General features: G+C 43.9%; 1 protein-coding gene across 1 annotated transcript in view; it reads left to right on the forward strand.

The window, feature by feature from the left end:
- Nucleotides 1-5,705: 5,705 nt before the first annotated feature.
- Nucleotides 5,706-24,489, forward strand: part of LOC106592509 (F-box/LRR-repeat protein 16) — a 60,590-nt gene continuing 41,806 nt past the window's right edge. The window contains exon 1 of the mRNA XM_045715912.2: nucleotides 5,706-6,117. The gene's annotated coding sequence lies outside the window, so the exon portion shown is untranslated. The remainder of the gene's footprint in view (nucleotides 6,118-24,489) is intronic.

The following is a 24,489-nucleotide window of genomic DNA, read 5'->3' on the forward strand; positions in this document are numbered from 1 at the left end:
TTGCCAGAACCGGTGGTATATTGTTGAAGACTGGTCCACTATTTAACAAATGCACAAGATTAAAAATATATATATATTTGGCAATAGAAAATCATTGAATATCACCTTTCCTAAACCGGATTCAGTATTGGTGGCCATTTTGGATTATGTAAAAAGAAACATGGGTGCCATGTCCTAATGTTGGGCTTCTAATATCAATGCATACATTCCATAGAGCATTTATACCAAATATCACCGCTTCTTTCCACCGCTTCACGGTTTCATCACTTTGTGACACAAATGTGTACCTTAACGTGTAAGTAGATACGAATTTTTGAATGTGGTTCATAACTGTGTGTGTGTGTGTGTGTGTGTGTGTGTGTTTGTGTGTGTGTGTGTGTGTGTGACATCACATTCATTACATTCAAATTAATACAACACACACACACACAAACATACACACACAAACACGCACACGCTGTTACTTGGCAACCGCTCAGTTACCAAGAGACTGATTGCAGAAGTGCTGGTTTCCATGGTTACGGTGGAGGCTGAGTCATCCTCACTGCAGTGTGTGGTGTTTTATCGTGGTGTGGGGGGGGGGAGTGCATGATTGAAAAGTGCTCATAATGATGATTTGTGGTCAAATTTAAAGTGATAAATAACTCTAGTTATCAACATGACCTACTATACAAGAATGTTATTGTGTGTGTGTGTGTGTGTGTGTGTGTGTGTGTGTGTGTGTGTGTGTGTGTGTGTTGTTCTGGGGCTGACTGTGAGGGAACTCTTGTTTCTCTTTTTGTGTCCCATGAATGATGCCTGTCATGAACATGGTGACAGCCACAGAATGGTACTTCCTCCCCCGTGTCTGTCTGTCTGTCTGTCTGTCTGTCTGTCTGTCTGTCTGTCTGTCTGTCTGTCTGTCTGTCTGTCTGTCTGTCTGTCTGTCTGTCTGTCTGTCTGTCTGTCTGTCTGTGTGTGTGTGTGTGTGTGTGTGTGTGTGTGTGTGTGTGTGTGTGTGTGTGTGTGTGTGTGTGTGTGTGTGTGTGTGTGTGTGTGTGTGTGTGCGCTGGGGGCGGGAGCAAGGCTGAACAGACGCACAGTTCTATATATAGAAATCTCTCTCTTTCTCCTCTCTCTTTCTCTCTCTCTCTCTCGCTCTCTCTCTCTCTTCGCTCTCTCTCTCTTCGCTCTCTCTCTCTTCGCTCTCTCTCTCTCTCTTTTCGCTCTCTCTCTCTTTCTCCTCTATCTCTTTCGCTCTCTCTTTCTCCTCTCTCGCTCTCTCTCTCCCTCTCTCCCTCTCTCTCTTTCCCCTCTGTATTCCTCTTCTCTCCCTCTTTCTCTGGTTGTGTTAAGTGCAGAGGCAGAGGCAACAGTGTGTGAATGCACGGTGAATACTTATCAGGCAAAGGTAATATACTGGAGTTCCTTCCTGCTACCGGCTCTGACCATAACGGGAGTCACTGCCCGCCCTGACAGAACACAGAACACAGGCTGGTGACGGTGAACCCAGCCCTCCACGTTGCTCTCTGTTCCGCTCTGGGAGATGCTATGTATGAGAAACACTTAACCAGGCTCTAGTTCCGAATGAGGAACACTTAACCAGGCTCTAGTTCTGAATGAGGAACACTTAACCAGGCTCTAGTTCTGTATGAGAAACACTTAACCAGGCTCTAGTTCTGTATGAGAAACACTTAACCAGGCTCTAGTTCTGTATGAGAAACACTTAACCAGGCTCTAGTTCCGAATGAGAAACACTTAACCAGGCTCTAGTTCTGAATGAGGAACACTTAACCAGGCTCTAGTTCCGAATGAGGAACACTTAACCAGGCTCTAGTTCTGAATGAGGAACACTTAACCATGCTCTAGTTCTGAATGAGGAACACTTAACCAGGCTCTAGATCTGAATGAGGAACACTTAACCAGGCTCTAGTTCTGTATGAGAAACACTTAACCAGGCTCTAGTTCTGAATGAGGAACACTTAACCAAGCTCTAGTTCTGAATGAGAAACACTTAACCAGGCTCTAGTTCCGAATGAGGAACACTTAACCAGGCTCTAGTTCTGTATGAGAAACACTTAACCAGGCTCTAGTTCTGAATGAGGAACACTTAACCATGCTCTAGTTCTGAATGAGGAACACTTAACCAGGCTCTAGTTCTGAATAAGGAACACTTAACCAGGCTCTAGTTCTGAATAAGGAACACTTAAGCAAACTCTGAATAAGGAACACTTAACCAGGCTCTAGTTCTGTATGAGAAACACTTAACCAGGCTCTAGTTCTGAATAAGGAACACTTAACCAGGCTCTAGTTCTGTATGAGAAACACTTAACCAGGCTCTAGTTCTGAATGAGGAACACTTAACCAGGCTCTAGGTCTGTATGAGAAACACTTAACCAGGCTCTAGTTCTGAATGAGGAACACTTAACCAGGCTCTAGGTCTGTATGAGGAACACTTAACCAGGCTCTAGTTCTGAATGAGGAACACTTAACCAGGCTCTAGGTCTGAATAAGGAACACTTAACCAGGCTCTAGTTCTGTATGAGAAACACTTAACCAGGCTCTAGTTCTGAATGAGGAACACTTAACCAGGCTCTAGATCTGAATGAGGAACACTTAACCAAGCTCTAGTTCTGAATGAGGAACACTTAACCAGGCTCTGTCTACTCTATAGATGTACTCTAGAAGATAGATCTACTCTATAGATGTACTCTGGAAGATAGATCTACTCTATAGATGTACTCTGGAAGATAGATCTACTCTATAGATGTACTCTATAGATCTACTCTATAGATGTACTCTATAGATCTACTCTATAGAGCTACTCTATAGATGTACTCTAGAAGATAGATCTACTCTATAGATGTACTCTAGAAGATAGATCTACTCTACAGGATCTAATCTGGAAGATTGAACTACTCTATACCGTTGAAGTCGGAAGTTTACATACACCTTAGCGAAATCCATTTAAACTCAGCTTTTCACCATTCCTGACATTTAATCCTAGTAAGAATTCCCTGTCTTAGGTCAGTTAGGTTCAACACTTTATTTTAAGAATGTGAAATGTCAGAATAATAGTAGACAGAATGATTTATTTCAGCTTGTATTTCTGTCATCACATTCCCAGTGGGTCAGAAGTTTACATACACTCAATTAGTATTTGGTAGCATTGCCTTTAAGTTGTTTAACTTGGGTCAAACGTTTCGGGTAGCCTTCCACAAGCTTCCCACAATAAGTTGGGTGAATATTGGCCCATTCCTCCTGACAGAGCTGGTGTAACTTAGTCAGGTTTGTAGGCCTCCTTGCTCGCACACACTTTTTCAGTTCTGCCCACAAATGTTCTATAGGATTGAGGTCAGGGCTTTGTGATGGCCACTCCAATACCTTGCCGTTGTTGCCCTTAGGCCATTTTGCCACAACTTTGGAAGTATGCTTGGGGTCATTGTCCATTTGGAAGACCCATTTGCGACCAAGCTTTAACTTCCTGACTGATGTCTTGAGATGAAGCCTCGATATATGCACATAATTTTCCTCCTCATGATGCCATCTATTTTGTGAAGTGCACCAGTCCCTCCTGTAGCAAAGCACCCCCACAACATGATTCTGCCACCCCCGTGCTTCACGGTTGGGATGGTGTTCTTCAGCTTGCAAGCGTCCCCTTTTTCCTCCAAACATAACGATGGTCATTATGGCCAAACAGTTCTATTTTTGTTTCAGAGGACATTTCTCCAAAAAGTACGATCTTTGTCCCCATGGGCAGTTGCAAACCGTAGTTTGGCTTTTTTATGGCAATTTTGAAGCAGTGGCTTCTTCCTTGCTGAGCGGACTTTCAGGTTATGTCGATATAGGACTCGTTTTACTGTGGCTATATATACTTTTGTACCTGTTTCCTCCAGCATCTTCACAAGGTCCTTTGCTGTTGTTCTGGGATTGATTTGCACTTTTCTCACCAAAGTACGTTCATCTCTAGGAGACAGAACGCGTCTCCTTCCTGAGCGGTATGACGGCTGCGTGGTCTCATGGTGTTTATACTTGCGTACTATTGTTTGTACAGATGAACGTGGTACCTTCAGGTGTTTGGAAATTGCTCCCAAGGATGAACCCAAAGATGGCTTTTTCACGTGATCTTTATTTTAGTGACTGATTGTATGTCAGCTATCCCTGGACCTGATTTAACTTTGAGCTTTTTAAATATCTTTAATACTATTGTAGATAATCATTCTCCATTCAAAGTTAGAGTGAGGAAAAAGTGAGAGTTAAGGTAGATGGAATGCCTGGTCCACTCCTGAATTATAGTACCTTTATTTAACTAGGCAAGTCAGTTAAGAACAAATTCTTATTTTCAATGATGGACTAGGAACAGCAGGTTAACTGCCTTCTTCAGGGGCAGAACAACAGATTCTTACCTTGTCAGCTCGGGGATTTGATCTTGCAACCTTTCGGTTACAATCCCAACACTCTAACAACTAGGCTACCTGCCGCACCAAAGTCCTTCATAAGGGAAATGTTTCCTGGGTCAAGGCCAGGAACACAGGCTTTTAGGCAACTGGGGAACGATCAAAAAGGCTAAATCTGATTATTATGTGACCACTCGTTCTGATTCTAAAGGAATCCCGGCTAAATTCTGGAAAACTGTCAAAAAGAAGCCCTTTCTTAATATACAGTAGATACCCAGAAATCCACAGCGGCTGACCAATTGGAGCCGGGTCTGCTCAAGTGTGCTGCCACTCTCATTTCTGGCTCAGTAACCCATATCTAAAATCTAACATTATTATTAAGAAATATTCCAAAAGTATAGAAAACAGATTATGTACTGCGTTTAAAAAAACATATAAATGAGCTTGTTATGAAACTAAGGTTTAAAGTGAGCTTTATTTTGTATTTTTTTACAGAAACAGAACTTGTATCTCTCTAGTCAGCAGGAAGCTGATTGTGCAGTTAACCTTTCTACCTGTTCTTGATTTACAGTGATACTATTTATCAAAGCTGCCTCTATTTAAACCCCTTGGATGCTGTTTTTCATAGGATTTTTATAATGAAGAATGTGTTTTGTTTTAGTTGACTGTGTTTTGTGTATATCGTGTGTATTAATGTCTGTCTACGCCGTATATGTTGTGCTGCATTTTAGTCGTTTTATATTTTATTTTTTAATCTATTTCATGAAATTGTACATGCAGGGCTCCCTTGTAAAAGAGTCACTGGTTCACTGGTGACTCCCTGACTAAATAAAGGTACATAAAGGCTGTACATGGCAATATGAATGTTCAATACGCACAATAGACTGACTGGGAAGGTGATTTGCCACAGTTCATGTCCTGCGATAAGACAATGACAACTCATTGCAGGTGTGTTCTGTGGGTGTCACTGAGTAGGCTGATAGACCGTTTCATGGACCCCAGATCCATAGGTAAGGCTGTACATTGTAATATAACTATGCCCTAATGCAATCCTGAAGTCTATACATCCACAAAGTGATTTCAACAGATTTTTTGTTCTTGTCAAATTGACTAATTATTGTATTTATTTTTATTTATGTAACAAAACTCCAACCTTGTTTTGCGTGATCTCGAGCAATTGTGGCATGATTCCAATATTTTCATCCGTTTGCATCAGTTTCAATAGGATCTTTTATTTTGAAGGTGAATCGCCGATTCCACAACTGTTGCTCAGGCTAATGTTGTTCACGACACACACGTGAGAGGCCGGCCAATAGGAGAGAAGAGGAGAAAGGAGGAGAGAGCGAGACAGAGCGAGCAATCGAGAGAGAGCGAGAGAGGAAATTCACGCTTTGTGTGACAGTGGACGCATATTGAATGAAGAGGTATCGGATGCCCCTTATTTGACCGTTAACGGATTTTGAGGGTAAAACATCTATTTTGCATAACAGACGCGTTTTTTTTTATCCGCCTCCGGATTTAAGGATCGGATTGACGCGTCGATGGCATCAGTACCGGAGGGTGTCCCTCTTGCCTCCACCAGGCACAGCCGGTAACGGGAAGGGCTGCTGCTGCTGCCGTTTCTAGGGTTATAGATTTATTTCTTCTCTTGCGAGCTGTAACGTTGAGGGAAACGTGACCAGAGTAAACCGGGACATTTCGCCGATCATGGAGTAATGACCGAGTGAGCAGCGTATGAGAGGTAAGGGATGCGCAGAGCATTCAGCGGTTTGATTCTTCTTATTCTCACCGAAGGACTGATGCTGATGAGCTGAACTGATACATTGTGATCAGCCCTCTCAACCTGATAACAGATAGGCTACATTATCGATCACGGATCACCATGTAACCATTCAGCAACACCACCCTGTCCTCGGTGAAATCATCCAGCGACAGAGGAGTTGGATCTAGCCTGCGATCGGCTGGATGGATAACCGTTCATTGCTCAACGGCACAGAGATAGCCTAGGCTATTTATCGATTATGATTGGTAACGAGATTGAAAGATATACCATCGATAGAAGTGATTATGAAAACACAGAAATTATAATTGTATTCCTGTTATCGCTGTATGTGTAGATGATGTCGCGAGTCTTTGTCTTGCCTCGGTACGCAGCACAGTGCGAGCCGCAGCAGCGGGCTGGGAAAATAGGAACGCGGCCGCAAACATATGACGCCAACCTTTCCCACGCCTATGACGTAAACGCGCTAATAGGCCTATTCTGTAAATTGTGCAGCCTTATCTATTCTATACAGTATAATTGTATAATGGCGATTAGTTAGGCTATTCTGACTATCTCCATGTATTAGGCTACCAGTCAGAGGCCACACCAGTCCCCTCCCCTGTAACATAGGCATATAACAGTAGGCTATGTAACCGTGTTACAGCATAGTTTATTAGGCTATTATCAGTGCAGCACAGGAAAGCATAGGCCTAAATCAGTTTAGCCTAATGGTATTACAACATAGCTACAGCATAGGAGGAACTGTTTCTGCTATAGGATAAAGGTTTGATTCTACATGATGAACTGGACATAGAATGTAATAGAATGTAATAGAATAGAATAGAATAGAGTTGATTGTCTTCACGGGAGGATATTCTTTCCCACAAGCGTGTACATTCCACACCAACAAACCAACACCCTCACCCAGACATTTACAAGTACATCACCAGTTCCCAATAGCCCAACACCCTCACCCAGACATTTACAAGTACATCACCAGTTCCCAATAGCCCAACACCACCACCCAGACATTTACAAGTACATCACCAGTTCCCAATAGCCCAACACCCTCACCCAGACATTTACAAGTACGTCACCAGTTCCCAATAGCCCAACACCACCACCCAGACATTTACAAGTACATCACCAGTTCCCAATAGCCCAACACCCTCACCCAGACATTTACAAGTACGTCACCAGTTCCCAATAGCCCAACACCACCACCCAGACATTTACAAGTACATCACCAGTTCCCAATAGCCCAACACCCTCACCCAGACATTTACAAGTACATCACCAGTTCCCAATAGCCCAACACCCTCACCCAGACATTTACAAGTACATCACCAGTTCCCAATAGCCCAACACCACCACCCAGACATTTACAAGTACATCACCAGTTCCCAATAGCCCAACACCACCACCCAGACATTTACAAGTACATCACCAGTTCCCAATAGCCCAACACCCTCACCCAGACATTTACAAGTACATCACCAGTTCCCAATAGCCCAACACCCTCACCCAGACATTTACAAGTACGTCACCAGTTCCCAATAGCCCAACACCACCACCCAGACATTTACAAGTACATCACCAGTTCCCAAAAGCCCAACACCCTCACCCAGACATTTACAAGTACATCACCAGTTCCCAATAGCCCAACACCACCACCCAGACATTTACAAGTACATCACCAGTTCCCAATAGCCCAACACCACCACCCAGACATTTACAAGTACATCACCAGTTCCCAATAGCCCAACACCACCACCCAGACATGTACAAGTACATCACCAGTTCCCAATAGCCCAACACCACCACCCAGACATTTACAAGTACATCACCAGTTCCCAATAGCCCAACACCACCACCCAGACATGTACAAGTACATCACCAGTTCCCAATAGCCCAACACCACCACCCAAACATTTACAAGTACATCACCAGTTCCCAATAGCCCAAGACAGGAGTCTACCCTTATGAAGCTGTATTCTCTGTAGAGTACAGTGCAGGAGAACTCCATCTACCAAAATGCAATAGGGCTATATACAGTACTTCCTGCTTGATCCCTAGAGAAATGGACAGCTGGAGGACACACCTTCCCTCTCCCCTCCTCCCTCTCCTCTCCCCTACTCTCCCCTACCCTACCCTCCTCTGTATCCCTCTCTAACCCTGGTGTGTTTAGCAGCCTAAACACAGGAAAATACCTTCTTAGTCCAGAGAGCTTCCAGGAGACTGAAAGAGCTGATTAGCATGCTCTAAACAACTACGCTAATGAAAGAGATGATTAGCATGCTCTAAACAACTACGCTAATGAAAGAGATGATTAGCATGCTCTAAACAACTACGCTAATGAAAGAGATGATTAGCATGCTCTAAACAACTAAGCTAATGAAAGAGCTGATCAGCATGCTCTAAACAACTAAGCTAATGAAAGAGATGATTAGCATGCTCTAAACAACTAAGCTAATGAAAGAGATGATTAGCATGCTGTAAACAACTACGCTAATGAAAGAGCTGATTAGCATGCTCTAAACAACTACGCTAATGAAAGAGATGATTAGCATGCTCTAAACAACTAAGCTAATGAAAGAGATGATTAGCATGCTCTAAACAACTAAGCTAATGAAAGAGATGTTTAGCATGCTCTAAACAACTACGCTAATGAAAGAGATGATTAGCATGCTCTAAACAACTACGCTAATGAAAGAGATGATTAGCATGCTCTAAACAACTACGCTAATGAAAGAGATGATTAGCATGCTCTAAACAACTAAGCTAATGAAAGAGCTGATCAGCATGCTCTAAACAACTAAGCTAATGAAAGAGATGATTAGCATGCTGTAAACAACTACGCTAATGAAAGAGATGATTAGCATGCTCTAAACAACTACGCTAATGAAAGAGATGATTAGCATGCTCTAAACAACTAAGCTAATGAAAGAGATGATTAGCATGCTCTAAACAACTAAGCTAATGAAAGAGATGATTAGCATGCTCTAAACAACTACGCTAATGAAAGAGATGATTAGCATGCTCTAAACAACTAAGCTAATGAAAGAGCTGATCAGCATGCTCTAAACAACTACGCTAATGAAAGAGCTGATCAGCATGCTCTAAACAACTAAGCTAATGAAAGAGCTGATCAGCATGCTCTAAACAACTAAGCTAATGAAAGAGCTCATCAGCATGCTCTAAACAACTACGCTAATGAAAGAGCTGATCAGCATGCTCTAAACAACTAAGCTAATGAAAGAGATGGAGAGGGAGAGAGGGGGGATTGTTTATTTTTGACACCCCTATTGTTTTTTTTCTCACTTTTGTTTATTATCTATTTCACTTGCTTTGACAATGTTAACATCTGTTTCCCATGCCAATAAAGCCCCTTGAATTGAAATTTAATTGAATTGAGAGAGTTCAAGAGAGCGGGAGGAAAGGGGGACAGAGAGGGGCTGGTGGGGAGAGAAAGAGAGAGAGAGTGAGGGGAAGGGAAGAGGGGCTGGTGGGGAGAGAAAGAGAGAGATAGAGAGAGGGGGAGGGAAGAGGGACAGAGCGAGGGACAGAGAGGGGGGCTGGTGGGGAGAGAAACAGAGAGAGGGGTTGGCAGGGAGAAAGAGAGAGAGAGAGGGGGGAGGGAAGAGGGACAGAGAGAGGGGCTGGTGGAGAGAAAGAGAGCGATAGGGGAGGGAATAGGGACAGAGAGAGGGGCTGGTGGAGAGAGAGATGAAGAGGGACAGAGAGAGGGGCTTGTGGGAAGAGAGAGATAGAGGGGGGCTTGTGGGGGAGAGAGAGGGGGCTTGTGGGGGGAGAGAGAGCGGGGCTAGTGTGGAGAGAGAGAGAGAGAGATAAAACTACAGGCAGTGCATGCAGGGCAGAACTGGGACAATATCCACTAATAATACAACTCAAAAATTAGCAATTCAGTTTTGGAAACATCTAAAATACAGTGACCCCCTTTCATATTATTACCAAGCCCTGCAATGCCAAGAGCTGAGCAAAGAAAATAGTCCCCTCATCCAGCTGATCCTGGGGCTGAGTTCACAAACCTGTTCTACTAACACACAGATTATTTTGTGCCCAATAGAAATAAAAGTGACTCCAAAATGACGCAGTACGTTATGCATCCAACAAGTTTGTAGAGTCACAAGCTTGATGATCAAATCAATCAATCAAATGTATTTATAAATCCCTTTTTACATCAGCTGATGTCACAAAGTGCTGTAAAGAAACCCAGCCTAAAACACCAAACAGCAAGCAATGCAGATGTAGAAGCACGGTGGCTAAGAAAAACTCCCTAGAAAGGCAAGAACCTAGGAAGAAACCTAGAGAGGAACCAGGCTATGACGGGTGGCCAGTCCTCTTCCGGCTGTGCCGGGTGGAGATTATAACAGAACATGGCCAAGATGTTCAAACGTTCATAGATGACCAGCAGGGTCAGATAATAACAGTGGTGGGGAGAGAGAGTCATTGCGTGCTAGGGAATATGGGACCAAATACTAAACTTTTGACTACTATATTTGTAAGACTCTTTAGGGGTGTCAATCATTTTGACCCCTACCTTTTTAATAAAAAAAATGAGCAATAGTATTGGTATAAAATAATATTTCCTCAATTTTGTTGCGTACAATATACCTCAGTATTTGAATTATTTATTATATACATTCATTATTGCTCATTTTTATCAAGGGTGTCAGTAATTTATGATCCCACTGTATAGGCTTAGTTGCAGTCAAAACAGCTCATAAAGTCTGTCAGTGGATATAAATACTTGGTAGAGCTGTAGTACTGAAACCAGCAGCTCATAAAGTCTGTCAGTGGTATAAATACTTGGTAGAGCTGTAGTACTGAAACCAGCAGCTCATAAAGCCTGTCAGTGGTATAAATACTTGGTAGAGCTGTAGTACTGAAACCAGCTGCTCATAAAGTCTGTCAGTGGTATAAATACTTGGTAGAGCTGTAGTACTGAAACCAGCAGCTCATAAAGTCTGTCAGTGGTATAAATACTTGGTAGAGCTGTAGTACTGAAACCAGCAGCTCATAAAGTCTGTCAGTGGTATAAATACTTGGTAGAGCTGTAGTACTGAAACCAGCAGCTCATAAAGCCTGTCAGTGGTATAAATACTTGGTAGAGCTGTAGTACTGAAACCAGCTGCTCATAAAGTCTGTCAGTGGTATAAATACTTGGTAGAGCTGTAGTACTGAAACCAGCAGCTCATAAAGTCTGTCAGTGGTATAAATACTTGGTAGAGCTGTAGTACTGAAACCAGCAGCTCATAAAGTCTGTCAGTGGTATAAATACTTGGTAGAGCTGTAGTACTGAAACCAGCAGCTCATAAAGCCTGTCAGTGGTATAAATACTTGGTAGAGCTGTAGTACTGAAACCAGCAGCTCATAAAGTCTGTCAGTGGTATAAATACTTGGTAGAGCTGTAGTACTGAAACCAGCAGCTCATAAAGTCTGTTAGTGGTATAAATACTTGGTAGAGCTGTAGTACTGAAACCAGCTGCTCATAAAGTCTGTCAGTGGTATAAATACTTGGTGGAGCTGTAGTACTGAAACCAGCAGCTCATAAAGTCTGTCAGTGGTATAAATACTTGGTAGAGCTGTAGTACTGAAACCAGCTGCTCATAAAGTCTGTCAGTGGTATAAATACTTGGTAGAGCTTGGGGGTACCACAGGGTTCAATTCTTGGGCCAACTCTTTTCTCTGTATACATAAATGATGTCGCTCTTGCTGCTGGTGAATCTCTGATCCACCTCTACGCAGACGACACCATTCTGTACACTTCTGGCCCTTCTTTGGACACTGTGTTAACAACCCTCCAGACGAGCTTCAATGCCATTCAACTCTCCTTCCGTGGTCTCCAACTGCTCCTAAACACAAGTAAAACTAAATGCATGCTCTTCAACCGATCGCTGCCTGCACCTGCCCGCCTGTCCAGCATCACTTCTCTGGACGGTTCTAACTTAGAATTTGTGGACAACTACAAATACCTAGGTGTCTGGTTAGACTGTAAACTCTCCTTCCAGACTCACATCAATCATCTCCAATCCAAAGTGAAATCTCGAATTGGCTTCCTATTTCGCAACAAAGCATCCTTCACTCATGCTGCCAAACATACCCTCGTAAAACTGACCATCCTACCAATCCTCGACTTCGGCGATGTCATTTACAAAATAGCTTCCAATACCCTACTCAACAAGCTGGATGCAGTCTATAACAGTGCCATCCGTTTTGTCACCAAAGCCCCATATACTACCCACCACTGCGACCTGTACGCTCTCGTTGGCTGGCCTTCGCTTCATAATCGTCGCCAAACACATTGGCTCCAGGTCATCTACAAGACCCTGCTAGGTAAAGTCCCCCCTTATCTCCGCTCACTGGTCACCATAGCAGCACCCACCTGTAGCACGCGCTCCAGCAGGTATATCTCTCTGGTCACCCCTAAAGCCAACTCCTCCTTTGGTCGTCTCTCCTTCCAGTTCTCTGCTGCCAATGACTGGAACGAACTACAAAAATCTCTGAAACTGGAAACACTTATCTCCCTCACTAGCTTTAAGCACCAGCTGTCAGAGCAGCTCACAGATCACTGCACCTGTACATAGCCCATCTATAATTTAGCCCAAACTACTACCTCTTCCCCTACTGTATTTATTTATTTTGCTCCTTTGCACCATATTATTTATATTTTATCTCTGAACTTTCTTCAAACTACAAATCTACCATTCCAGTGTTTTTCTTGCTATACTTTATTTACTTTTCCACCATGGCATTTTTTTGCCTTTACCTCCCTTATCTCACATCATTTGCTCACATTGTATATAGTCTTATTTATTTTATTTTATTTTTTTCTACTGCATCATTGATTGTATGTTGTTTTACTCCATGTGTAACTCTGTGTTGTTGTATGTTGGCGAACTGCTTTGCTTTATCTTGGCCAGGTCGCAATTGTAAATGAGAACTTGTTCTCAACTTGCCTACCTGGTTAAATAAAGGTGAAATAAATAAAATAAAATAAAAGAGCTGTAGTACTGAAACCAGCAGCTCATAAAGTCTGTCAGTGGTATAAATACTTGGTAGAGCTGTAGTACTGAAACCAGCAGCTCATAAAGTCTGTCAGTGGTATAAATACTTGGTAGAGCTGTAGTACTGAAACCAGCAGCTCATAAAGTCTGTCAGTGGTATAAATACTTGGTAGAGCTGTAGTACTGAAACCAGCAGCTCATAAAGTCTGTCAGTGGTATAAATACTTGGTAGAGCTGTAGTACTGAAACCAGCTGCTCATAAAGCCTGTCAGTGGTATAAATACTTGGTAGAGCTGTAGTACTGAAACCAGCTGCTCATAAAGCCTGTCAGTGGTATAAATACTTGGTAGAGCTGTAGTACTGAAACCAGCAGCTCATAAAGTCTGTCAGTGGTATAAATACTTGATAGATGTCACGCCGGTTGAAAGGAGAGGACCAAGTTGCAGCGTGGTGAGCGTACATATTCTTTTTATTTGAAAAGACGCCGAACAAAACAATAAACACTACCCAACAAACGTGAAGCTAATGGCTATGTGCCATAAACAAAGTCAATTTCCCATAACACAAGGAGTGAAAAGGGCTACCTAAGTATGGTTCCCAATCAGAGACAACGATAGACAGCTGTCCCTGATTGAGAACCATACCCGGCCAAAACATAGAAAATAAAGAACATAGAAAAAGGAACATAGAATGCCCACCCTAGTCACACCCTGGCCTAACCAAAATAGAGAATAAAAAACCTCTCTATGGCCAGGGCGTGACAGTAGAACAGCTACCCTCTGAATGTACACATAGTGCTGTATTGGTGTGTATTCTTGGAAAAAATCTTATTCTACTGAAAATATTATATAAATACCATAATTCCTTTAACATCCTCCAAAATTCTTTATGTGCAACTTGTTAAGGTGTTTTGGGTGCTTTACCCATTGGTTTAAAGTAACTTAAAGGATTTTGGCATTTAAAATCATGCTGCCAAATCCCCTACCACTCCCAACAGTGATGCTAATGCTGTCTTCTAAATAAAGAAAACTAAGCTATATTTATGGTCGCTGTCTCTCAAGATCACTTTTTGAAGTGAATTGAATGCATTTTTATCAATACAATTAAGTATATTTCAAATGTTGGTGCACTGCCACTTTAAATGGCAGTCGTGTTTACAGCATAAATAACAAAATTAATATTATCAAAATTCTGAAAACTAAATGATACTATACTATCTCACCCCCGCCCTTCTCTTCGAGTCCTTAGAAAACTATGCAGTATTTTGTTTTTTTTATGTATTATTTCTTACATTGTTACCCCAGGAAATCTTAAGTCTTATTACATACAGCCGGGAGAACTATTGGATATAAGAGCGACGTCAACTTACCAACATTACGACCAGGAATACAATTTTCCCGAGGTGGATCCTCTGTTTGGACCACCACCCAGGACAATGGATCTAATTCCAGTAGCCGACCCAAAACAACGGCACCGCAGAAGGGGAAGACGCAGCGGCCTCCTGGTCAGGCTACGTTGACGTGCACATTGCCCACCACTCCTGAGTATACTACTCGCCAATGTCCAGTCTCTTGACAACAAGGTAGACAAAATTGGAGCAAGGGTTGCCATCCAGAGAGATATCAGAGATTGTAACATTCTCTGTTTCACGTAAATATGGCTCTCTCGGGATATGTTGTCGGAATCGGTTCAGCCACCGGGCTTCTCCATGCATGGCTCCGACAGAGATAAACACCTCTCTCTTATGATTAACGACTCATGGTGTAATCATAACAACATACATGAACTCAAATCCTTCTTCTCACCCAACCTAGAATTCCTTACCTCCCAAGAGAATTCTCGTCAGCTATCGTCACAGCTATGTACATACCCCTCAAGCAGACACCAAGACGGCCCTCATGGAACTTCACTGGACTCTATGTAAACTGGAAACCATATATTGAGGCTGCGTTTATTGTAGCTGGGGATTTTAACAAAGCAAATTTGAGAAGAAGGCTACCTAAATTCTATCAGCATATTGATTGTACTACACGTAATACACTCAATCACTGCTACTCTTAACTTCTGTGATGCGTACAAAGCCCTCCCCCGCCCTCCCTTCGGCAAATCCGACCACAACGCCATCTTGCTTATAGGCAGAAATTCAAACAGGATTTACCAGTGACTAGAACCATTCAACGCTGGTCTGACCAATCGGAATCCACGCTTCAAGATTGTTTTGATCATGCGGACTGGGATATGTTCCGGTCAGCCTCAGATAACAACATCGATCTATACGCTGACTCGGTGAGTGAGTTTATAAAGAAGTGCATTGTAGATGTTGTACCCACTGTGACTATTAAAACCTACCCTAACCAGAAACCATGGATGGATGGCGGCATTCGCGCAAAACTGAATGCGCGAACCACTGCATTTAAACAGGGAAAGAGGTCTGGAAATATGGCTGAATATAAACAGTGTAGTTATTCCCTCCGCAAGGCAATCAAACAAGTGAAATGCCGGTACAGGGACAACGTGGATTTGCAATTCAACGGCTAAGACACGAGACGTACAGTTAAAGTCGGAAGTTTACATACACCTTAGCGAAATACATTTAAACTCAGTTTTTCACTATTCCTGACATTTAATCCTAGTAAAAATTCCCTGTTTTAGGTCAGTTAGGATCACCACTTTATTTTAAGAATATGAAATGTCAGAATAATAGAATAACAGAATAATATTTATTTCGTCACATTCCCAGTGGGTCAGAAGTTTACATACACTCAATTAGTATTTGGTAGCATTGCCTTTAAGTTGTTTAACTTGGGTCAAACATTTCGGGTAGCCTTCCACAAGCTTCCCACAATAAATTGGGGGAATTTTGGCCCATTCCTCTTGACAGAGCTAGTGTAACTGAGTCAGGCTTGTAGGCCTCCTTGCTTGCACACGCTTTTTCAGTTCTGCCCACAAATTTTCTATAGGATTGAGGTCAGGGCTTTGTGATGGCCATTCCAATACCTTGACTTTGTTGTCCTTAAACCATTTTGCCACATCTTTGGAAGTATGCTTGGGGTCATTGTCCATTTGGAAGACCCATTTGTGACCAAGCTTTAACTTCCTGACTGATGTCTTGAGATGTTGCTTCAATATATCCACATAATTTTCCTACCTCATGATGCCATCTATTTTGTGAAGTTCACTAGTCCCTCCTGCAGCAAAGCACCCCCACAACATGATGCTGCCACCCCTGTGCTCCACGGTTGGGATGGTGTTCTTCGGCTTGCAAGCCTACCCCATTTTCCTCCAAACATAACGATGGTCATTATGTCCAAACATTTCTATTTTTGTTTCATCAGACCAGAGGACATTTCTCCAAAAACTGCGATCTTTGTCCCCATGTGCAGTTGCAAACCATAGTCTGGCTTTTTTATGGCGACTTTGGAACAGTGGCTTCTTCCTTGCTGAGCGGCCTTTCAAATTATGTCGATATAGGTCTCGTTTTATTTTGGATATAGATACTTTTGTACCTGTTTCCTCCAGCATCTTCACAAGGTCCTTTGCTTTTGTTCTGGGATTGATTTGCACTTTTCGCACCAAAGTACGTTAATCTCTAGGAGACAGAACGCTTCTCCTTCCTGAGCAGTATGACGGCTGCATGGTCCCATGGTGTTTATACTTGCGTACTATTGTTTGTAGAGATGAACGTGGTACCTTCAGGCATTTGGAAATTGCTCCCAAGGATGAACCAGTCTTGTAGAGGTCTACAATTGTTTTTCTGAGGTCTTGGCTGATTTCTTTTGATTTTCCCATGATGTCAAGCAAAGAGGCACTGAGTTTGAAGGTAGGCCTTGAAATACATCCACAGGTACACCTCTAATTGACTCAAATGAGCTTCTAAGCTTCTAAAACCATGACATCATTTTCTGGAATTTTCCAAGCTGTTTAAAGGCATAGTCAACTTAGTGTATGTAAACTTCTGACCCACTGGAATTGTGATACAGTGAATTATAAGTGAAATAATGTATCTGTAAACAATTATTGGAAAAATTACTTGTGTCATGCACACAGTAGATTTCCTAACCGAGTTTGTTAACAGGAAATTTGTGGAGTGGTTGAAAAACAAGTTTTAATGACTCCAACCTAAGTGCATGTAAACTTCCGACTTCAACTGTATGTGGCAGGATCTACAGGAAATCACGGACTACAAAAACAATACCAGCCACGTCACAGTCACCAACATCTTGCTTCCAGACAAACTTAACACCTTCTTTGCCCGCTTTGAGGATAATACAGTGCCACCGTCGCGGCCCGTTAACAAGGACTGCACCCCCCCCCCCTTTTCTGTTTCCGATTTGAGTAAAATATTTAAACGTGTTAACCCTCGCAAGACTGCTGGCCCAGACGGCATCCCTAGCTGCGTCCTCAGAGGATGCGCAGACCAGCTGGCTGGTGTGTATACGGTCATATTCAATCGCTCCCTATCCCAGTCTGCTGTCCCCACATGCTTCAACATGGTCACCATTGTTCCTGTTCCCAAGAAGAAGGCAAAGAAAAATGAAGGCAAAAATAATAACTATCGCCCCATAGCACTCACATCTGTCATCGTGAAGTGCTTTGAGAGACTAGTCAAGGATCATATCACCTCCACCTTACCTGACACCCTAGAACCACTTCAATTTTTATACCGCCCCAACAGGTCCACAGACGATGCAATCACCATCACACTGCACACTGCCCTATCCCATCTGTACAAGAGGAATACCTATGTAAGAATGCTGTTCATTGACAACAGCTCAGCATTCAATACCATAGTACCCTCCAAACTCATCATCAAGCTGGAGGCCTTGGGTCTCAACCCCGCCCTGTGCAATTGGTTTCTGGACTTCCTGACTGGCCAACCCCAGGTGGTGATGGTAGGAAACAACATCTCCACTTTGCTGACCCTCAACACTGGGGCCCTACAAGGGTGCGTGCTCAGTCCCCTCCTGTACTCCCTGTTCACCAACGACTGCGTGGCCATGCATGCCTCCAACTCAATCATCAAGTTTGCAGACGACAACAGTAGTAGGCTTGATTACCAACCACGAGACAGCCTGTAGGGAGGAGGTGAGGGCACTCAGAGTGTGGTGTCAGGAAAACAACTTCTCACTCAACGTTAACAAAACAAAGGAGATGATTGTGGACTTCAGGAAACAGCAGAGGGAGAACCCCCCCCCCCCCCCCCCCTATCCACATCGAAAGGACAGCAGTGGAGAAGGTGGAACATTTTAAGTTCCTCGGCGTACACATCATGGACAACCTGAAATGGTCCACCCACACAGACAGTGTGGTGAAGAAGGCGCAACAGCGCATCTTCAACCTCAGGAGGCTGAAGAAATTTGTCTTGTCACCCAAAACCCTGACAAACTTTTACAGATGCACAATCGAGAGCATCTTGTCGGGCTGTATCACCGCCTGGTACGGCAACTGCACCACCCTCAACCGCAAGGCTCTCCAGAGGGTGGTGCGGTCTGCACAACGCATCACCGGGGGCAAACTACCTTCCCTCCATGATACCTACAGCACCCGATGTCACAGGAAGGCCAAAAATATCATCAAGGACAACAACCACCCAAACCACTGCCTGTTCACACCGTTATCATCCAGAAGGCGAGGTCAGTACAGGTGCATCACAGCTGGGACCGAGCGACTGAAAAACAGTTTCTATCTCAAGGTCATCAGACTACTTAATTGCAATCACTAACTCAGAAAGGCTGCTGCCTACACTGAGACCCAATCACTGGCCACTTTAACAAATGGATCACTAGTCACTTTAAACAATGCCACTTTAAATTTGACATTTTAGTCATTTAGCAGACGCTCTTATCCAGAGCGACTTACAGTAGTGAATGCATACATTTCATACGTTTGTTTTCTTCCGTACTGGTCCCCCGTGGGAATCGAACCCACAACCCTGGCATTGCAAACACCATGCTCTACCAACTGAGCCACACCCTCCCCAATGCCACTTTAATAATGTTTACATATCATACATTACTCATATCACATGTATATACTGTATTTTATACCATCTATTGCACCTTGCCTATGCCGCTCGGCCATCGGTCATCCATATATTTATATGTACATATTCTCATTCACCCCTTTAGATTTGTGTGTATTAGGTAGTTGTTGGGGAATTGTTAGATATTACTTGTTAGATATTACTGCACTGTCGGAACTAGAAGCACAAGCATGTCGCTAAACTCGCATTAACATTTGCTAACCATGTGTTTGTGACCAATAAAATTTTATTTGATTTATAATCAAATGATTTTAGTACTGATGTGGAAAAAAGCTGCACATTCTATAAAGGACAATTTTATATTTTAGTTCTTCAGAATATGCAAATTAACTAATTTTGTTAAAATAACAGTCTATTTTGGTCATTTTCTATTTCAGATAACATTAATTACTTGTGTAATGATGTTTTGATAAGAAAGAAATTTATATTTTTTCTGTGATTGTAGCTTTTTCTAAAATCGTTTCTTCTTGGGGTCAAAATTACCCCGGTTGGTAATCGATGTATGTCAAATATGTCGGTAGCTTGAGGGTTAATATTGTAAATTAATAATTTAATTTTCAGTGTACGCTTTGGCAATATGTACATTACAATTACATTACAATATGTACAATATGTACATCATGCCAGTAAAGCAATTTTAATTGAATTGAATTTGAGAGAGAGAGGAGAGGGGGTGGAGAGAGATGGAGAGGGGGTGGAGAGAGATGGAGAGGGGGTGGAGAGAGATGGAGAGGGGGTGGAGAGAGATGGAGAGGGGTAGAGAGATGGAGAGGGGGTGGAGAGAGATGGAGAGGGGGTGGAGAGAGATGGAGAGGGGGTGGAGAGAGATGGAGAGGGGGTGGAGCGAGATGGAGAGGGGGTAGAGAGAAGGAGAGGGGGTGGAGAGAGAAGGAGAGGGGGTGGAGAGAGATGGAGAGGGGGTAGAGAGAAGGAGAGGGGGTGGAGAGAGAAGGAGAGGGGGTGGAGAGAGATGGAGAGGGGGTGGAGAGAGATGGAGAGGGGGTGGAGAGAGATGGAGAGGGGGTGGAGCGAGATGGAGAGGGGGTGGAGAGAGATGGAGAGGGGGTGGAGAGCGATGGAGAGGGGGTGGAGAGCGATGGAGAGGGGGTGGAGAGAGATGGAGAGGGGGTGGAAGGGGGACAGAGGAGAAATATGGAGATGGCGAGGGAGGGATGAGGGGCTGGGAGAGAACTGAGAAATGCACCCTTTTTCATTTTCTCTCATCCTCTGTCTCTGTACTTCACAACTCTGATCTCTCTCTTTCTCTCTCTCTGTACTTCACAACTCTGATCTCTCTCCTTCTCTCATTCTCTGTCTCTCTGTACTTCACAACTCTGATCTCTCTCCTTCTCTCTCTCTGTACTTCACAACTCTGATCTCTCTCCTTCTCTCATTCTCTGTCTCTCTGTACTTCACAACGCTGATATCTCTCCTTCTCTCATTCTCTGTCTCTCTGTATGTCACAACGCTGATATCTCTCCTCTCTCTTTCTCTCTCCCCCCTCGCTTGCTTGACCGCTCCTGAGAGAGAGAAATACAAATAAACATGTTTGCCCTGTTGCAAAGAAGCAGGTTTGAATTGATTTGCAATGAAGCTGTGTTCTTGTCTTTGCGTCAACGCTGTACACATTGTTCAGTTGATCAATCTTTCTCCTTCGGATTAGAAGAACCTTGTTTTGGCTTACTCCAGAAACTTCTGGTTTCAGGCTTTGATTGAACAGCAGTGTCCTACGCTTCAGGTCACCAGCTGGTCTAACACTGATAAGGCAGACTACTCTCTCCCTCCCCTCCATCCCTACATCTCACCCTCCCTCCCTCCTTCGCTCCATCCTTTTCTCCATCTGCACTGGTAGAGGGAAAGTGGACAGAGAAAATGCTTTTAAAGATCAAATCCTCTCAGACACTAACTGCCAAGACCATCCACTCTGAGGAACCTCTCTCTCCTTCTCTCATCCCTTCCCTCCATCCCTCTCGCCACCCTTCCTTTCTCTCCCCTAACCCCCACTGCTGAGTTGCCCTGGCACATATGGCAGTGGCAAGAGGGACTGCAAACCATTACAGCCCTCTCTCTCTCTCTTTTTTCTTTCTCTCTATTCTCTCTTTCTCTCTCTCTCTCTCTCTCTCTCATTTCTCTCTCTTTTTTCTCTCTCTCTATTCTCTTTCTCTCTCTTTCTCTCTCTCTTTCTCTCCCGTTTCTCTCTCTTTTTTCTCTCTCTTTTCTCTCTCTCTCTTTTCTCTCTCACTCACTATCAGAACTCAGGATAAGATGCAGACAGTTCGAATCACAGATGTTTATTTACAAAACAGGGGGAAGGCAGAAGTCGGTAATCTGGGGCAGAGTCAGTAAGGTACAGAACGGCAGGCAGGCAGAGTCGGGTCGGGGCCCAACGCTAGTCTAGTTTCATCCTGGTCCTGGGGTCCCAAAGGGGCCAACACTAGACAAGTTTCATCCTGGTCCTGGGGTCCCAAAGGGGCCAACACTGCACTAGTTTCATCCTGGGGTCCCAAAGGGGCCAACACTAGTCTAGTTTCATCCTGGTCCTGGGGACCCAAAGGGGCCAACACTGCACTAGTTTCATCCTGGGGTCCCAAAGGGGCCAACACTGCACTAGTTTCATCCTGGGGTCCCAAAGGGGCCATGCACATTTTAGTTTTGACCTAAACACCTGGGGTGTATTCATTAGTGAACACCATAGCAAACAGTTGCAACACGTTTCGCAACGGAAAATGTTTTGCAATGAAAAGGAGAGTTTCTATTGGACATATTCAGGTAGGTCCTTCCCTGTTTTGTTCCGTTTTGCATCTGTTTGCTTCCGTCTGGTTCTGTATGTTTTCAATTGAATACACACCTGATTCCACTAATCAAAGGTTTGATGATGAGTTGATTATTGGAATCAGGTGTGAACCCCTTTTGGGACCCCAGGACCAGGATGAAACTAGTTTAATGTTGGCCCCTTTGGGACCCCAGGATGGAACTAGTCTAGTGTTGGCCCCTTTGGGACCCCAGGATGAAACTAGTCTAGTGTTGGCCCCTTTGGGACCCCAGGATGAAACTAGTTTAATGTTGGCCCCTTTGGGACCCCAGGATGGAACTAGTCTAGTGTTGGCCCCTTTGGGACCCCAGGATGAAACTAGTCTAGTGTTGGCCCCTTTGGGACCCCAGGATGAAACTAGTCTAGTGTTGGCCCCTTTGGGTCCCCAGGACCAGGATGAAACTAGTCTAGTGGTGGCGAATCACATCTCTGCATGTCTGGCAGACATATCAGTGTGGATGACGGATCACCACCTCAAGCTGAACCTCGGCAAGACGGAGCTGCTTTTCCTCCCGGGGAAGGACTGCCCGATCCATGATCTCGCCATCACGGTTGACAACTCCATTGTGTCCTCCTCCCAGAGTGCTAAGAACCTTGGCGTGACCCTGGACAACACCCTGTCGTTCTCCACTAACATCAAGGCGGTGACCCGATCCTGTAGGTTCATGCTCTACAACATTCGCAGAGTACGACCCTGCCTCACACAGGAAGCGGCGCAGGTCCTATCCAGGCACTTGTCATCTCCCGTCTGGATTACTGCAACTCGCTGTTGGCTGGGCTCCCTGCCTGTGCCATTAAACCCCTACAACTCATCCAGAATGCCGCAGCCCGTCTGGTGTTCAACCTTCCCAAGTTCTCTCACGTCACCCCGCTCCTCCGCTCTCTCCACTGGCTTCCAGTTGAAGCTCGCATCCGCTACAAGACCGTGGTGCTTGCCTACGGAGCCGTGAGGGGAACGGCACCTCCGTACCTTCAGGCTCTGATCAGGCCCTACACCCAAACGAGGGCACTGCGCTCATCCACCGCTGGCCTGCTGGCCCCCCTACCTCTGGGGAAGCACAGTTCCCGCTCAGCCCAGTCAAAACTGTTTGCTGCTCTGGCACCCCTATGGTGGAACAAGCTCCCTCACGACGCCAGGACAGCGGAGTCAATCACCACCTTCCGGAGACACCTGAAACCCCACCTCTTTAAGGAATACCTGGGATAGGATAAAGTAATCCTTCTAATCCCCCCCCCCCCCCATAAAAGATTTAGATGCACTATTGTAAAGTGGTTGTTCCACTGGATATCATAAGGTGAATGCACCAATTTGTAAGTCGTTCTGGATAAGAGCATCTGCTAAATGACTTAAATGTAAATGTAGTGTTGGCCCCTTTGGGACCCCAGGACCAGGATGAAACTAGTCTAGTGTTGGCCCCTTTGGGATCCCATGACCATCATTGAGAAACACTTCAGTCTACTAGAGAGAGATCCTCCATCCCTCTGTCCCTTAGTTCCAGGATATAAATCTCTCTATATGTTCAGCTCAGTTGTAGAGGATACTTCCAAGATATAAAGCTCTCTATATGTTCAGCTCAGTTCTAGAGGATACTTCCAAGATATAAAGCTCTCTATATGTCCAGCTCAGTTGTAGAGGATACTTCCAGGATATAAAGCTCTCTATATGTTCAGCTCAGTTGTAGAGGATACTTCCAGGATATAAAGCTCTCTATATGTTCAGCTCAGTTGTAGAGGATACTTCCAGGATATAAAGCTCTCTATATGTTCAGCTCAGTTGTAGAGGATACTTCCAGGATATAAAGCTCTCTATATGTTCAGCTCAGTTGTAGAGGATACTTCCAGGATATAAAGCTCTCTATATGTTCAGCTCAGTTGTAGAGGATACTTCCAGGATATAAAGCTCTCTATATGGGCAGCTCAGTTCTAGAGGATACTTCCAGGATATAAAGCTCTCTATATGTCCAGCTCAGTTGTAGAGGATACTTCCAGGATATAAAGCTCTCTATATGTTCAGCTCAGTTGTAGAGGATACTTCCAGGATATAAAGCTCTCTATATGGGCAGCTCAGTTCTAGAGGATACTTCCAGGATATAAAGCTCTCTATATGTTCAGCTCAGTTGTAGAGGATACTTCCAAGATATAAAGCTCTCTATATGTTCAGCTCAGTTGTAGAGGATACTTCCAGGATATAAAGCTCTCTATATGTTCAGCTCAGTTGTAGAGGATACTTCCAGGATATAAAGCTCTCTATATGTTCAGCTCAGTTGTAGAGGATACTTCCAGGATATAAAGCTCTCTATATGTTCAGCTCAGTTGTAGAGGATACTTCCAGGATATAAAGCTCTCTATATGTTCAGCTCAGTTGTAGAGGATACTTCCAGGATATAAAGCTCTCTATATGTTCAGCTCAGTTGTAGAGGATACTTCCAGGATATAAAGCTCTCTATATGTTCAGCTCAGTTGTAGAG

Source organism: Salmo salar, chromosome 03 (assembly GCF_965601325.2).
Source record: "Salmo salar chromosome 03, fSalSal1, whole genome shotgun sequence".
In the NCBI taxonomy this organism is placed as follows: domain Eukaryota; kingdom Metazoa; phylum Chordata; class Actinopteri; order Salmoniformes; family Salmonidae; genus Salmo; species Salmo salar.